Below are 16,294 nucleotides of genomic sequence, written 5' to 3'. Positions count from 1 at the left end.
TAGAGAAAATGTTGAAATAAGGATGATTCTTGGCTTGAGCAGGTGATAGTTCCATTATATAAACAGGAAACAGCTTGCAGATAGAGAGGGTAAACAGATGATCTGGATTTTTGGTTGGTTTCTTCAATAGAGCCTTTATTTCATCTTTAAAATATCACAAGGAGATTTTAGTAGGTGCCAAGCATCTTATTGTTTCCATAGGTAGACAACTCTTAGATATTATTCATCAGCCAGCTGAACTTTTCCTTTTTCAGAAACATAGATACCATACCCAAATTTTCTGATATTCTCACTTATAAATGTTCTGGCTTGCTGAATCAAAATAGCTAGGTTTGATACATGTTCAATGCCATTTTCTTCAAGAATTACCTCATCATTCTGAACTTGAGATGGTGAACAAGGAATGCCTGCAGATGTAACTTTCAAATAAGAAATTTCTAATTTCAACAGGAGACTCATTCTAAATAATGAGATTGACTGGCAAGTGGCACAAATCTCATCTTGTAAGAGGAGCCTAGTGCAACAGTCTTGATCATGTTCTATGCTTGAAAAGATAGTGCAAGCAGTAACCACTTCCTTTCTATTTCCCTACCGTTTGTCAGGGTAGAGTCTCTTCATTTCAAGGAAACTGAATTCTACACTGATGTGACTGAAGTTTCTCCACAGTGTTCCTATGGGGTCCTTGAAAATAACTGTACTTCCTTTCAGAGTGATGTCAAGATTTTCTGAAATATTAACAATCTGATCAAAATCATCTTCCTTCTTACAGTAGAGGTAGCAAAAAGTGTAAATAATCTCTTTTGAAAGAATTATGTTTGAATTACCCTAAGGGAGATATCAGGAAGATAGCTGAATATATGTGATTGAAGCTTAAAGAAGAGATCTGGATAAAAGATATAAATTTGGAAGTCATCAGCATGGAGGGTAAATATTACTTATGGTCATAGTGAGGTAGGAGTTAGATGTACCCCCCTCCTCCCAGGGTACAACAATTGGAGATTCATTCCCTATTGACCAAAACTCCAAGAGGAGAATGTGAAGTGAGTGAAGTCGCTCAGTTGTGTCCGACTCTTTGCGACCCCATGAACTGCAGCCTCCCAGGCTCCTCCATCCATGGGATTTTCCAGGCAAGAGTACTGGAGTAGGTTGACATTTCCTTCTCCAGAAGAGGAGAATAGCAGGACAATTAAGGGAGGAGGCTGGGCCCTGCGCAGACCACATATTTCGCATTCTTGAAGTCAGGAGACCTCCCTGACCACACATGCACAGAAAGCCCCCTTGAAGATCAAAGGGGAGTGATGTTAACTAATGTCAGGCTACCCACAGGCCTCTTTGGTAGAATCCATCTTGGCTAAGAGATGCCTGTACACACATGGAAAGATCCTGAGATACCAAAGATGGACAGTGAACCAGACAAATCAAAATGATTGGCCAAAGGGAAACCAGAAGAAATGCCTCATAAAAGTAATTCAAACTGCCATGTGGGTGTGACTCAGGCACTCTTCCTCTGAGTCAAACCGTGTCTCCAACCACATGTTCTGTATTCTTCATCCTCTAAATAAATAATGAGTTGCTTCACTAGTTTCCACCTTTGTGGAAATTCCTTTGTGCAAAGTCGAAAAGCCAGGGCCCTTGTCACTGAACTGGTCTAGTGGCTAGGATCTAGTGCTTTCACTGAGACAACCCAGCCCCAGGCTCTGGCTGGGAACCCATGCCCCACTCCAAGTGATTGCAGGTTGAAGCCACTCGAGATCAGTAGGACTAGGTAAGATCATCTAAATGCCAGCTGTCAGACACCAGGGGTAAATCACACATGTGTAGAAATCCTAAAAGCCTTTTGAGGATAAAATCTGAAATGAAAAACCATGTTTGCTAAAGAAATCATCACAGAGGAGGACCCACACTTAATTTGGGTTTTGTTTCTTGATTCTCCTGTGTCTGAAATTTATTCTATTTCGTTGTACAAGGCTTCTGGCATTGTTCAAAGAAATTCCTGTGATTCTATCATTTTAAACACTATTTTCAAAGAATGGATTAGCATGTTAAATATGTTGGCGATTTACATGAGAGACTTCCTTGAAATAATTAATTCTACAAATGACAAAGAACTGGCTAATGAAAGTGTTGACAAAGGTCTAAGTCTTAGGTGTTGAATGACAGAATCAGCTTTTACAAAAATGCAGTTCAGAGTGATGATTTGGAATGTTAGAAATAAATGATATTAGTTTGTAATAAAAGTTACATGTTTCACAGACTCACAGGATGGGAGAGCAAACTTCTCTTTGCCCAGTGGGGTATAGTAAGGATGAGGGGAAGGGATAGTTAGGGAGTTTGGGATAGACATGTACACACTGCTATATTTAAAATGGAACACCAAAAATGACCTACTATATAGTACATAGAACTCTACTCAATGTTATGTGGACAGGGGAGGGGAGTTCGGGGAGAATGGATACATGCATATGCATGGCTCAGTCCCTTTGTTGTTTATCTGATACATTGCTAGTCAGCCATAATCAAATACAGAATAAAAAGTTTGATAAAATAAATTTAAATATATCAGTTGAAACAATTATTAAAGTAAGAGATGCGAGCTACATCTCTATGTAATAGTTTATATTTTTTAATTTGGAGGTTCAAAAAATAAAGACTAAACTTCAATTAATGATGTGATATAGGTACTTAAAATGGAAATGTAAGCTGTGTGGTTATCAGTGAAAAGCAGATAGACCTGAAGTGTAAGTCTATGCCATCACTTTCCAGCAATGGGTCTTTGGAATCTTAATATCTATGCCACTTGTCAAATTGTCTTAATAACAGTCTAGAATATAAGGAGCTTCTCTTAAAAATTGTTTGAGGGGATTTTTCCATGCTACTAAGCATACTGGAAAATTATTATAATAGTTGCACAATAGTCCATTTACTGAAAGTTCTAAACTGTCATTTCTTATCATCTTGTTGGATATTTAGAATCTTTTTATTTTACATTATTATCAGAAATTTTTATCTGTTTTGAATCTTAGCCCTTGGTATTCTGCAGAAGCTCTACTATATACACCCCACACACCATCTCTCTACTTGACCTTCTCTTTGAGGGTGTTTAAATGCCCTCTACTCCTTCACTCTCATACCTCCAAGATCTCTTCTGCTTTCCCCCTCAGCAGTTGACCTTGCTTTAAAAAAAGAAAGGAAAAAAAGAGAAAAAACAAAGAGAAGAAAATGTTCCAAATTGCTACAATCAAGTCACCTATTTGTATCTGTGCCTATACATTCTGTTTTCCCTTCTGTTGCTTTGAATGAACAGCCTGTGTTTTTGTTGAAGGACATTTCTTCCACTTGTGCACCTGCTCAAGCACACTGCTCCAGGAATTTTTCTTTGTCTTGGACATTTTAATTTTCCCTCTTGACTAAATGATCCCAAAAGCACACAAACATTCTGCTATTTCTCCCATCTTGATAAAAATAAGAAAAAAAAAATCTCAATACCACATCCTTTGTCTACCTTATTTGCTCTCCTTTAGAGGCAAACTTCTATGTGTTCTTTATAAGTTGCCTTCAGTTCCTTTCTTTCCAGTCTCTTGACTCTTGCCCAATTAGCATTTCACCCCATATGCCACCAGAACTTTCCTCAAGGTTATCACTGCCTCAGTATTTTAAGCCAATAACAAATTCTCCATTCTCATCTTATCTATAAGGCCAGAAGTACTAATAAGGCTCAGGATAGTCTCCTAAATATACTCTTTTCTCAGCAACCAGGCTTTCATATGTTCTTTCTCTCCCAGTTTTTCTAGCTTCTCCTTCTCATTCAGTTTTGCTGGGTTTACAGTATCTCATGACCTCCAAACACTAGAAAGGCTCAAATCTCAGTTCTAACCTTAAAACCTCTTGAATTCATACCATAACTTCCCTATGATCTCACCCATGAATTTTTTATGCTGAAAACTTCCAAATATATATCACGAGCTCAGACCTCTCTGAACTCTAGACTTAGCCATACAACTTTCTAGTCCATATATCTGCTGAGATGTAAGTATCTCAAAGATTGAACTCATGATCTGTACCTCCAAATCGGCCCTTCCCACAATCTCAGTAAAAATCAATAAACTCAATCTCCCTAAAACCAATCAATAAATCAATACTCTGTCTTTCCCACTGCTCAGGCCTAAAAAAATAGTCATCTGTAATTTTTGTTTGTTTGTTTTCTCTTATACTTTTCCTCTGTCAGCACATTCTTACCTTTCACCTTCAAAATATGCCTGGTATCTGAACACTTTTCATCGTTTCCTTTACTCCTATCCTAATACAAGCTACCACTATCATTCACTTAGATTATCATAATAACCTTCTAGTTCAAGCATGTGTACTTTTTCCTGCAAGGATGAGATAGTGAGTGTTTTAGGTATTGCAGGCCATAAGGTCCTGTTGCAGGTACTTAACTCTGCCAAAATTTGAAAGCATTCCATCAACAGTATACAATTAATGAATGTGCTGTGTTTCTGTAAAATGTTATTTATTAAAACAGGAAGGTGGCCAAATGTGATCTATGAGCTGTAGCTTGCCAACACCAATTCTAGTTTGTCTCCTTGACTCATCTTTCTTTCCTAATGTCTGTTGTCAACAGACCGTGCTCCCCATTTCACTCACAGTAAAAGCCAAACTTTTTCGTATGGCATACAAAGTTTCTAAACAATATGTTTCCTCAGTTTTGCTCCTGTGTTCTAGCTACATTGATCTTTCTGATGGCCTTTGAACTTGCCACATGCATGAGGGGACCTATCCTTTCTCTTTCCTGTCTGAGAACCCATGAACTATAAAACTCACTCTCCACCCTCCTCAGGTCCCTGATCAAATCTCTTATTTCAATGGAGAAATCAACATCGCCCTCCTCCCAACATGCCCCATTCTCTTTCTCCGCTATATTCTTTTTCTACCCTCATCAGTTGGTATGCTAAAAAATTTTATTTTCATTTGTCCCTCCAATCAGAATATCTCCCATTAAAATACTGGTATATACATGAGGATATGTTTATTTTAATGGTTTTCTATTTTATCTCCAGAGTCTAGAACAGTTTCTGGTATATAGTTTAGAACTAAAAATTAAATAGTTATTGAATGAAGCACTCCTTAAATGAACTCAGGGAGGGCAAGAGAAAGTTCTTGGCTTAGATGCAACAGAGAAATTACTGTATCACATGATAAAAGTTATTTAAAACTTCAAATGCAATACACCAAGGTTTATCTCTAAACTTTTTCACATAACATTTTGATGCCTTTTTTTCTCCTCTGTCTCTATGATGCTTAATTTTTTTGTGTCAACTTGATTGAACTAAGGGATGCACTGAGAGCTGGTAAAACCTTATTTCTAGATGTTTCAATGAGGGAATTTCTAGAAGAGATTAGCATTTGAACTCAACCGAATAAAGCAGATGTCCCTCCCCTACGTGGAAAGGCATCAGCCAATTCCATTGGAGGCACACACAGGGCAAAAATGTGGAGCAAGGGTGGGTCTGCTGTTGATCTGAGATACCCATCTTCTCTTGCCCTTCTGGTTCTCAGAATTTCTGACTCAGACCAGTACTTACACCCTTGGTCTCCCAGTTCTTAGGCTCTCAGACTTAGACTGAATTCTACTTCTGGCTTTCCTGGGTCTCCTGTTTGCAGACAGCACATTCTAAGACATTTTGGCCTCCTTAACTATGTGATCCAATTCCTATAGCAAATCTCCTTTTACCTCTAACTGCATCTCTATCTAATATATTTATTATTGGTACATTTCTCTGAAGAAACTTGACCCAATATAGTCTCTACAATGAAAATGACTTTATTTAACAAGCTTTTAAATTTACCCAATACAGCCACATGTACATGCTAATGTGCACACTATTCTCAGTGTACATACTAATCTCATATTTTCTCTTATCATGCTCACACATGAAACAGATAGCTCAAATATTTTCTTGGGAGCAAAGAACTTCAGTGACCATTTTCAAGCTTTCTGTGTACTATAGCAATTATACCTCTGAATTTAATCATTATTTTCATTCTTGGCAGCTCCCACTAGACCAGGATGCTATTTAGTTTATGTCTAACTGATTTATTTAGTAATTTAATAACTAATTTAACTTATGATACCCAAGATCTCCCAATTTCAGGTATGAGAAAAGCATAGAATGAATGAATGAATGAACAAGTGGATGAATGAATAGTTAGTAGTGCTGGAATCAGGGCTTGGGCTCTCTTATTCCCAGTATGGTATTCTCTCTGCTACAGCCTACTCCCATTATGGTGACTTCACTAATCCTTGTTAAGGGTAGACAGTCCTCTGGACCACAAGTTGAAAAAACAAAGACAAAAAAAAAACTACAAAAGCACTACACACAGAACTGCCCTTCTAATTAGACAAGAGATAATTCATGAAATGAGAATACAAGCCAACCATAGAACCGGTTTCACAAGGTTATTTTGAAAACAAAAAAATGCATCAGAAAATTAGTCAGTGACTGAAAAAATAACCTATACAAAATAGAGAAGGGCTGGTAGATAAATCCCTTCTATGACTCTATAATAGTAATTCTTTTTTTTTTTTTTTATTAGTTGGAGGTTAATTACTTCACAACATTTCAGTGGGTTTTGTCATACATTGATATGAATCAGCCATAGATTTACACGTATAATAGTAATTCTTAAATGGATTTAGTTTGAGTTCTTAAACCCCTAACATCAGTTTCACACAGGATGCTTGTTAAGAATTCAGGATTGGTGACCCCCAGTCTAGTCTTCAAATTTTTGGAGAGCTAATCCTGGAATCTGAATTTTTAATTATCAGAGTTGTATACATAGATTTACAGACAGAGCCTTGCTACTCAAAATATACTCTGAAACCAGCAACAAGGAGAGCACTCTGAAACGTGATAGTGATAATGCATATTCTCAGGCCTCTTCTCAAACCTACCAATCAGAGTCTGCATTTTAACAAGATTCCTGGGTGATTTGAATGCAAATTAAAATTTGAAAAGTACGACTCTTGAGAGTATCTTTCCATAAGCAATAAAACATAAAGAAACTATTGTATCTCCTAACAGCTAGTCTTTCTTTACACCTTCCCTTAATCGCTTTCCAATGTTACTTTAGAGTCCTATATGGAAACTAGACCATTAATTTACATAAAATGGGATTACATAATACATAAAAACAGAATGTTCAAAGAGGAAAGGACCTCAGAGAGCACCTCCTTGAACTCCTTCATTTTACGGAAGCAGAAAGATCAGACCCAGAGAGGTCACCTGGGCTCATGGAGATAACTAATGGTTAAGCCAAGAATACACATCAGGCCCCCTGATTCTGATTTCCTGGCTGCTTTAATTACATGCCACTTCTTTTCAGAAGAATTTTACCCATGATTGGGATTTTACTAAAAATTTGACCTTTAACTTATACAGTGTTTTTGAAAATAAAGTCTAATAGCATGTAAGAGATCCACTGCTCTAGTCAAATGTTACATCATCAGTCATTCTAAAAAAGGACTAATTAAAAAAAAATGTGCTAGGCTTCTCTATAATCAGGAAGATTATTTTTTAATCTAATTCATTTTTCAGAATAATTACTCAAAATCAATCACTGTCAGTTTATAACAATAATCAGAGAGGAGTTAGAAAATATTGGTGATATTTCAGGGTTCAATTTCTTCTCCAGATAGGAAGATCAAATCATTCCAGCAACTGGGAATTGCATTACAACTATTTCTAAATGGAATTTAGCTGCATCATTTTACATTCCTAGCCCTTTGGTCTCCAATGTTCAATTTTCTTGAGTGAAAAATATATGCACAGTGGATAGAAGATGGCATTTTAGAACTAATTACAGCCCCTTTCAACTTCCTAAAGGAGGCTTTCTGAGCAAGCAAATGCCTTCCTTCATTTCTTTCTTTGCTTTTTGTCTACTCAAAAAAGGAATGACAAGTAACTCAGTCTTGAATGATTCTCTTTTGAGCTGTGAAAGGGACAAGTAAGAAAGGAATGTGCCAGTAAAGCAATAATACAGGGGATTTGCATATTAATGATGATCTACTCATACAGGATTTGTTTCTCAAATAAACAACCTAAGTTATTCTGCCTCTCCACCCCAACATATGTGAAATCACTTAGCATAGTGCCCAGCACAGAGGTTCTAAATAAATTTTATTGTTTTATAAGCCCTAAACCATAACATAAGCATTTCCTGCAAGTATCTAAGCAGATGTTTCAAGTCCAGTTAACTCTTTCAGAAGAGAGAACATTACATAACTCAAAATGTAACTGTTTGTACTTAGAAATTGTGAAATAACATGGGTCAGGACACAAACAGTTTTAACAGAGGAACACAACTGAGTGAATTCAGATTGTGTGCTGGGGGAAAAAAAAACCACGGTGCTGACTCATGGTCCATCTGATATTGTTTTTCTGGCCAAATGCTTCATTATGTAAGAATTTCTTCTTTGATATGGCTACTTGCTGTTGACACTGCTCACAGTGACTTCAAATGTCACAAGGAGCAATGCCGGCGCTGTGGGTTTCTATTTGTGAGACAGATGACTCAGTTGGTCTAAAATGGTTTCAGAGGTATTAACCTTGGAATAGGATTAGATGGCTATTTGATAATTATTTTTAGTCTAATATAAGCCTCAGTTTCTTCCCTAAATTGAAGATACAAATATCTGCTTTAGAAGCTTTCTGGGAGGGATTAATATAAAGCTATAGGAAAGAATTACATCAAGTGTCTGACCTAAGCTACACACTCATTAGTATTGATTTATTTCTCCCTTTACACATGCTGATCTGGTGACTTCTTGTCTATGTTCCTAAAAACAGTAAGAACTAGAGAATTTGGCAACTTCTGTTCAATCCAAGGCAACTTACACATCTAAGAGTAGACCAACCCTATAACTGACAGAACTGCTACAAAGGATAGTCAGCAATAAGGAGGATAGTACCCTTGATTATGTCTAGCTCTATGTATGCAAATATATTTGGAATTCAACCAAAAAGCTGACACAAGAAATGTGAATTTAAGAGTCTTATCTGCAGATAGTAAATGATGACCAGAGCTTATATCTTGCCAAGAATTTTTTTTTTTTAATATGAAAGTAATAGCTAAATACTTCGTCAGTAGAAAATATCAGAATCTGGAAGTGCAAACTACATGTAATTTTTCAGTATTCAACAATACTCTCAAGTCAAACCTAGTAAAAGTAGATAAATGAAAGGAAATCCTCCAAGACTGAATTTAGCCATCTTTCTATTTGAAACACATGAATTACATTTAATTGAGCTAAGAGGATATACTATTCAATTGATGGTTTTAGTCAATAAGGCGTTAGAACAATGACTCTGCCAAAATTTCATATTGGGAAAGTGTGTACCCTACTAACACAGTGAAATATATTACTGAAGTCTTTGGGAGTATGTACTCAGGCTTGAAATTAAAAGACACTTACTCCTTGGAAGGAAAGTTATGACCAACCTAGATAGCATATTAAAAAGCAGAGACATTACTTTGCCAACAAAGGTCTGTCCGGTCAAGGCTATGGTTTTTCCAGTGGTCATGTATGGATCTGAGAGTTGGGCTGTGAAGAAAGCTGAGTGCCGAAAAATTGATGCTTTTGAACTATGGTGTTGGAGAAGACTCTTGAGAGTCCCTTGGACTGCAAGGAGATCCAACCAGTCCATCCTGAAGGAGATCAGTCCTGGGTATTCACTGGAAGGACTGATGCTGAAGCTGAAACTCCAGTACTTTGGCCTCCTCATGCAAAGAGTTGACTCATTGGAAAAGACCCTGATGCTGGGAGGGATTGGGGGCAGGAGGAGAAGGGGACAACAGAGGATGAGATGGCTGGATGGCATCACCAACTCAATGGGCATGAGTCTGAGTAAACTCCTGGAGTTTGTGATGGATAGGGAGGCCTGGCGTGCTGCGATTCATGGGGTCACAAAGAGTCGGACATGACTGAGCAACTGAACTGAACTGAACTCAGGCTTGATAAAGTACCCTGAATTTAATTCAATAAAACTTTTTTTGGCTAGATTTTTATCTGTTAATAAGAGAATCTCAACAGGAGATACTTGAATATTTAAGTTCAGCCACTCAGTCATGTTCAATTCTTAGTGACCCCATGGACTACAGCACGCCAGGCCTCCATGTGCATCACCAACACCCAGAGTTTACTCAAGCTCATATCCATTGAGTCAGTGATGCCATCCAACCATCTCATCCTCTGTCGTCCCCTACTCTTCCGCATTCAATCTCTCCCAGAATCAGGGCCTTTTCAAATGAGTCAGTTCTTCACATCAGGGGACCGAAGTATTGGTGTTTCAGTTTCAGCATTAGTCCTTCCAATGAACACTCAGGACTGATTTCCTTTAGGATGGACTTCTCAGATTTCCTTGCAGTCCAAGGGACTCTCAAGAGTCTTCTCCAACACCATAGTTCAAAAGCATCAATTTTTTGGTGCTCAGCTTTCTTCACAGCCCAACTCTCACACCCATACATGACCACTGGAAAAACCATAGCTTTGACTAGATGGAGCTTTGTTAGCAAAGTAATGTCTCTGCTTTTTAATATGGTGTCTAGGTTGGTCATAACTTTTCTTCCAAGGAGCAAGCATCCTTTAATTTCACGGCTGCAGTCACCTTCTGCAGTAATTTTGGAGCCCCCAAAAATAAAGTCTCTCACTGTTTTCAGTTTCCCCATCTATTTGCCCTGAAGTGATGGGACCAAATACCATGATCTTAGCTTTCTGAATGTTGAGCTTTCAACCAACTTTTTCACTCTCCTCTTTCACTTTCATCAAGAGGCTCTTTAGTTCTTTGCTTTCTGCCATAAGGGTGATGTCATCTGAATATCTGAGGTTATTGATATTTCTCCTGGCAATCTTGATTCCAGCTTGTGTTTTGTCCAACCCAGCGTTTCTCATGATGTATTCTGCATATAAATTAAATAAGCAGGGTGACATTATACAGCTTTGATGTACTCCTTTTCCTATTTGGAAACAGTCTGTGGTACCAAGTCCAATTCTACGTGTTGCTTCCTGACCTGCATACAGATTTCTCAAAAAGCAGGTCAGATGGTCTGGTATTCCCAATTCTTTCAGAATTTTCCACAGTTTGGGGTGATCCATACAGTCAAAGGCCTTGGCATATTCAATAAAGCAGAAAGAGATGCTTTTCTGGAACTCTCTTGCTTTTTTGATGATCTAGTGGATGTTGGCAATTTGATCTCTGGTTCTTCTGCCTTTTCTAAATCCATCTTGAACATCTGGAAGTTCACAGTTCATGTACTGTTGAAGCCTGGCTTGGAGAATTTTGAGCATGACTTTGCTAGCATGTAAGATGAGTGCAGTTGTGAAGTCGTTTGAGCATTCTTTGGCATTGCCTTTCTTTGGAATTGGAATGAAAACTGACCTTTTCCAGTCCTGTGGCCACTGCTGAGCTTTCCAAATTTGCTGGCATATTGAGTGCAGCACTTTCAAAGCATCATCTTTTAGGATTTGAAATAGCTCAACTGGATTTCCATCACCTCCCCTAGCTTTGTTCATAGTGATCCTTCCTAAGGCCCACTTGACTTGAATTTTTGCATACCATAAAAATCAAAGTGTACTTGGTCAAACTAAGGACTGGATTCTTGAGGAACACAGCAATAGTTAAGCTGTTACATGAATGTAGAATGTGTGATACCTGTACATCATCAGGATACTCAGAAGCTTGAAAAATTACCTACATCATAAACAATGGCTTGACTATACTGTGAAAATTATCTAATTCATACTAAGAGGGTAAAAAAAATATTAACCTGAAAGAAAAAATCTTTGAAAGATGGGAATTTTATTATTTTGCTAAGGCTATCATAACAAAATATCACAGACTGGGTGGCTTAAGCAACAGAAATTTATTTCTCATGATTTTGGAGTATAATATCCAAGATCAGGGTTTCAGCAGATTTGATTTCTCCTAAACATCTATTTCTGCTTTATTGACTATGCCAAAGCCTTTGACTGTGTGGATCACAATAATCTGTGGAAAATTCTGAAAGAGATGGGAATACCAGACCACCTGACCCACCTCTTGAGAAACCTATATGCAGGTCAGGAAGCAACAGTTAGAACTGGACATGGACCAACAGATGGTTCCAAATAGGAAAAGGAGTACGACAAGGCTGTATATTGTCACCCTGCTTATTTAACTTATATGCAGAGTACATCATGAGAAACACTGGGCTGGAAGAAGCACAAGCTGGAATCAAGATTTCCGGGAAAAATACCAAACCTCAGATATGCAGGTGACACCACCCTTATGGCAGAAATTGAAGAGGAACTAAAAAGCCTCTTGATGAAAATGAAAAAAGATAGTGAAAAAGTTGGCTTAAAGTTCAGCATTCAGAAAACTAAGATCATGGCATCTGGTCCCATCACTTCATGGCAAATAGATGAAGAGACAGTGGAAACAGTATCAGACTTTATTTGGGGGGGCTCCAAAATCACTGCAGATTGTGATTGCAGCCATGAAATTAAAAGAGGCTTACTCCTTGGAAGGAAAGTCATGACCAACCTAGATAGCATATTAAAAAGCAGAGACATTACTTTGTCAACAAAGGTCTGTCTGGCCAAGGCTATGGTTTTTCCAGTGGTCATGTATGGGTGTGAGAGTTGGGCTGTGAAGAAAGCTGAGTGCCGAAAAATTGATGCTTTTGAACTATGGTGTTGGAGAAGACTCTTGAGAGTCCCTTGGACTGCAAGGAGATCCAACCAGTCCATCCTGAAGGAGATCAGTCCTGGGTATTCACTGGAAGGACTGATGCTGAAGCTGAAACTCCAGTACTTTGGCCTCCTCATGCAAAGAGTTGACTCATTGGAAAAGACCCTGATGCTGGGAGGGATTGGGGGCAGGAGGAGAAGGGGATGGCAGAGGATGAGATGGCTGGATGGCATCACCGACTCGATGGACATGAGTTTGAGTAAACTCCAGGAGTTTGTGATGGACGAAGAGGCCTGGCGTGCTGCGATTCACAGGGTAGCAGAGTCGGACACGACTGAGCAACTGAACTGAACTGAAGACTTCTTTTCTTAACTTACAGATGCCAATCTGCTTGGTATGTCCTCACATAACAGCTTTTTCTCTGTATGTGCTCACCTGGATCTCTTTCTCTTCTTATAAGAATATTGATCATATTGGATTAGGGCTCTAGGGGTCTCATTTTAACTTAATCACCTTTGGAATCTTGAATAAGGTACGATGAAACAATGGACACTAGCATAAAATTTTGTGAAGTTTTAACAAAATCTCTGCTTTAGTTAATAACACTATATCACATGTTAAATTCCTATTTTGTTAATAATATCTTTTATATTCTCAGAATGGGATTAGAAGTTCCAAGGCTCATTCAAAAATGTTTTAATCACAAAGATGGGCACAGTGAAGGACAGAACATGACCTAACATAAGCAAAAGCTATTAAGAAGAGGTGGCAAGAATACACAGAACTATACAAAAAAAGATATTAATGACCCAGATAACCCCATGGATCTTAATGACTCAGATTGCTCACCTAGAGTCAGACACCATGGAATGCAAAATCAAGTAGGCTTTAGGAAGCATCCCTATGAACAAAGCTAGTGGAGGTGATGGAATTCCAGTTGAGCTATTTCAAATCCTGAAAGACGATGCTGTGTAAGTGCTGCACTCAATATACCAGTAAATTTGGAAAACTCAGCAGTGGCCACAGGACTGGGAAAGGTCAGTTTTCATTCCAATTCCAAAGAAAGGCAATGCCAAAGAATGTTCAAACTACCACACAATTGCACTTATCTCACATGCTAGCAAAGTCATGCTCAAAATTCTCCAAGCCAGGTTTCATTAGTGCCTGAACCGAGAATTCCCAGACGTCCAAGCTGGATTTAGAAGAGGCAGAGGAATCAGAGATCGAATTGCCAACATCCACTGGATCATCAATAAAGCAAGAGAGTTCCAGAAAAGTGTCTATTTCTGCTTTATTTACTACACCAAAGGCTTTGACTGTGTGGTTCACAAAAAACTGTGGAAAAATTCTTCAGGAGATGAGAATACCAGACCCACCTGACCTGCCTCTTGAGAAACCTGTATCCAGTCAGGAAGCAACAGGTAGAACTGGACATGGAATAACAGACTGGTTCTAAATCTGGAAAGGAGTACATCAAGCCTATACATTGTCACTCTGCTTATTTAACTTATGGGCAGAGTACATCATGTGAAATGCCAGGCTATATGAGGTACAAGCTAGAATCAAGATTGCCTCAGATATGCAGATGACACCACCTTTATGTCAGAAAGTGAAGAAGAACTAAAGAGACTCTTAATGAAAGTAAAAGAGGAGAGTGAAAAAGTAAGCTTAAAACTCAATATTCGAAAACTAAGATCATGGCATCTGGTTTCATCATTTCATGGCAAATAGACGGGGAAACGATGGAAAGCATGAGAGACTTTATTTTCTTGGGCTCCAAAATCACTGCAGATAGTGACTGCAGTCATGAAATGAAATCACACTTGATCCTTCAATGAAAAGCTATGACCAACATAGACAGCATATTAAAAAAGCAGAGACATTATTTTGCCAACAAGGTCCCATCTAGTCAAAACTATGGTTTTTCCAATAGTCATGTATGAATTTGAAAGTTGGACCATAAAAAAAGCTGACCACCAAAAAATTGATGCTTTTGAACTGTGGTGGTATAGAAGACTCTTGAGAGTCCCTTGGACTGCAAGGAGATCAAACCAGTCCATCCTAAAGGAGATCAGTCCTGAATATTCATTAGAAGGACTGATGCTGAAGCTGAAGCTCTAATACTTTGGGCTTTGATGAGAAGAACTGACTCCTTAGAAAAGATCCTGATGCTGGGAAAGATTGACTGTAGGTGGAGGAGAAGGTGATGACAAGAGGAGAAGATGACTGAATGGTATCAACGACTTGATGGGCATGAGTTTGAGCAAGTTCTGGTACTTGATGATGGACAGGGAAGTCTGGCGTGCTGTAATTCCTGCAGTTGGCGAAGAGTCAGACATGACTGAGTGACTGAACTGAACTGAAGATAACGAACTTTGTAAATTTTTACCAGTAATACTGGATGCCAAAATACATGGAACTATATCAAAATTTTGAGTGAATATAAATTAGAAATTTAGCATTGTATTCATACTAAGTCAAACAAATAAGATCGAAATGCTATATATTTTTTTAGCTAGGCAAATATTCTTAAGTAGAAAAGCTTTTGTATACATACATATATATGTTATATGTATATACTATATATATATATAATGTATAACATATATATTTTAGAAAACTTAAGTTTTAACTTAATCACCTTTTGATTGAATTAAGATCAGCCAATCAACCTCATTTAATTTTAATAACCTCTTAAAAGGCCCTGCTGCTAAATAAGTTACATTCTACAGGACTCAGGGTTAGAATTTCAATAAAAGAATTTGATTGGTGTGGGAAGAGTTTGGAGGTGGGGGTGGGTTTAGAGACATAATTCAACCCGTAACAGGAATATATCTGTGTGTGGCCAGGTCCTATTTCTTACTGTGAATTTTGTGCTGTTAAACTGATTTCCTTTTTGAAACAGTCTTTAGGAAATTCTAGCATGTTTTGTTATATATTTATCATTTTATTATCACTCTTACAGGTCTGTAGGTTAGTTATTAATGGGACATAGATGTCTGACCTTTTTATTATGACTAATATTTTAGTAAAAATCTTTTACTTGGAATGGAGTTAATAACTGAGCATAAAACTGAATAGCACATCTGGCATCCAAACTTCGTTTAAGATATTCATTAGGACAAATTGACAGGTTCAAAGAGCACAGTATAGTAGCATCCTATTTTCTCCAAATCAAAGGTTAGAAGGAATAGTGTTGTTAGAGAAATCTAATTGCTATTGTTATGTAAACGTTGACTTTGGAAGATTCTCAAAAAGAAATTTAGTTGGTATTTCTGTATAGATTTAACTTCTAATAAATTATAAGTCATATTATGAAATGTGAAACTAACTTAGAGAATAGTAAATTCATTCAGTCCTCCATAATTTTAGAACCCTAAATGGTGAATTTCTCTAATTTCTTTTGCTATGAAATAAAGAATAAGCTTAAGAAGCATTTCCAAACTTTGCTTCCTCTGGAGAAAAAGTAATTTAAATGTAAGATATAACAAACTATTTAAAATATTTGCATTATCTTGTCTGAGCAGAGCTGTAAGTGTAGTTTCATAGGAACTGATGGTATTCCTCTA

The 16,294-nt window shown here is 37.7% G+C and overlaps 1 pseudogene; it reads right to left on the bottom strand.

Moving 5' to 3' along the window:
* Positions 1 to 219: 219 nt before the first annotated feature.
* Positions 220 to 16,294, bottom strand: part of LOC122674718 — a 36,911-nt pseudogene continuing 20,836 nt past the window's right edge.

Source organism: Cervus elaphus, chromosome 18, assembly GCF_910594005.1.
Source record: "Cervus elaphus chromosome 18, mCerEla1.1, whole genome shotgun sequence".
Classification (NCBI taxonomy): Eukaryota; Metazoa; Chordata; class Mammalia; order Artiodactyla; family Cervidae; genus Cervus; species Cervus elaphus.
This window is presented reverse-complemented; position numbering and strand designations above follow the sequence as displayed.